The following is a 1908-nucleotide window of genomic DNA, read 5'->3' on the forward strand; positions in this document are numbered from 1 at the left end:
TGAACAAGGAGCCGTTGTGACTTAAGTCGTGGCTGCATAGGCAGTACATCATAAGAGAATAACTCTCACATCAATTATTCAACCTTATTGAATGGAATAGGTTTATTCTGCTCTCCTTCTCACAACAGAAACCTGCAGTGCTGAGCTGACCAGCTGCCTCTGAGAGGAGCCCTCAGCAAGCAGCATGCAATAACGTTATCATCACAAAGACATAGAACCAATCAATACCACGTGCCCCTGTGAAGATCAAGCTAATGCACAGTCCTGATTGAGGCTTGTTAGCCAAGAAAGAGAGATCTACTAGAGAGGACGGATAGAGTGAGGGAACGAGGGAGAGAATAAAATAAATCGATGACCCCCACCCCTCCCCTTCTCTCTCTCACGGCCCTCATTCAAGCGTGTGAGGCACCGGTAATGCCGACTGCTCTAACAGTAAAACTGGAAGATTCCACAAATCAGCATGTCGCTGAGTTTATAAGGCAAAAAAAGGGCGAAGGAAGGAAGGCTTAACAGTGTGTATTTATATTGAGTCCTCCTATGAAGATGTGTTCCAGCCCGTGCCAAAGCAGTATGCATTATTGGGTTCCATTAGGTTGCATCGGTGGTTTACATCACTGTAAACATCACTATAAACCACTGAGATATATGTAAGGCCCATTAGATTTGAAATGCTTCTCTTTCCAGCAGACTATAGCATTATTTCATGCTAACACGGTTTCTCATTGAAAATGTACAACAACTGTCTTGGCTGCTTTACCCATGAGGGTCCTCTGCCTAGTGTTGCTTTTCTTATTAACACTCTACCCACGTAAAAAATATTACAGTTTACCACAGAATTATGTAGTATACTGTAGAATACTATATTAGACACTATAGTATCCCTCGATCGTGTGTAGTACTTCGTATAGAATTGTGTAGTATACTATAGAATATCCACAAAAAAAACGGTGTGTTAAATACTACAGAAATGTCTACAAAAACACTACCGTCCTTAGAAACACACCAAAAAATGGACTATAGCAAATACTACAGTATTCTATTTGCATATACCTTGCCCATTCCCCTCCCCCATAACCCAATTTGTGCCACCCGTAAGTAAGAAACCCACATGCCAAGTATAGCACATACAGAATATTGTGTTCCCTATTATAGTAAAACATTCTCTGGGTTTTGAACTCTCTGTTCAGAACCCAGTCCTACCTACTGTTATGGAACAATTGCTCTTTCAGTATTTCTCCAGTAGGTTTCCTCAATGAGAAAGCTCCCCCACCCAAAGATAATAAAACAAAAACACTTCAGCAAATTCTACAATAATGTCACCAGAAACGCTACAGTAAATACTACACTTTACCGTACTACAATCCACAAAAACACTACAGTAAATACAAAATTATAATATAATCCGCAAAAACACTACAGTAAATACTATTGTATACTACAGTCAGCAAAAACATTACACTAAGTACTATAGTATATACTACTACGTTTTAAAAACAGTATTTCTAAAGTATACTGCCAGTAAAGTATGCAAAGACACTACAGTGAATACAATAGTATTCATAAAATTGAATACACTACAGTGGGTAGTGTCTCCCCCTGCAAGTTTTAACCTACCCTCATCAATCATTTCGTCTACACTACTCACCTACTCATTCAAGGGTTTTTCTTTTTTAAACTATTTTCTACATTGTATAATAATAGTGAAGACATCAAAACCATGAAATAACACATATGGAATCATGTAGAAGCCAAAAATATATGTTCTATTTGAGATTCTTCAAATAACCACCCTTTGCCTTGATGACAGCTTTGCACACTCTTGGCATTCTCTCAACCAGTTTCATGAGGTAGTCACCTGGAATGCATTTCAATTAACGGGTGTGCCTTCTTAAAAGTACATTTTTGGAA

The 1908-nt window shown here is 38.5% G+C and overlaps 1 non-coding gene across 1 annotated transcript; it reads left to right on the forward strand.

The window, feature by feature from the left end:
- Nucleotides 1-1212: 1212 nt before the first annotated feature.
- Nucleotides 1213-1266, forward strand: LOC124004442. The gene has a single exon (XR_006833427.1). It is a non-coding gene; the product is annotated as a U7 small nuclear RNA (small nuclear RNA).
- Nucleotides 1267-1908: the final 642 nt, after the last annotated feature.

Source organism: Oncorhynchus gorbuscha, linkage group LG18, assembly GCF_021184085.1.
Source record: "Oncorhynchus gorbuscha isolate QuinsamMale2020 ecotype Even-year linkage group LG18, OgorEven_v1.0, whole genome shotgun sequence".
In the NCBI taxonomy this organism is placed as follows: Eukaryota; Metazoa; Chordata; class Actinopteri; order Salmoniformes; family Salmonidae; genus Oncorhynchus; species Oncorhynchus gorbuscha.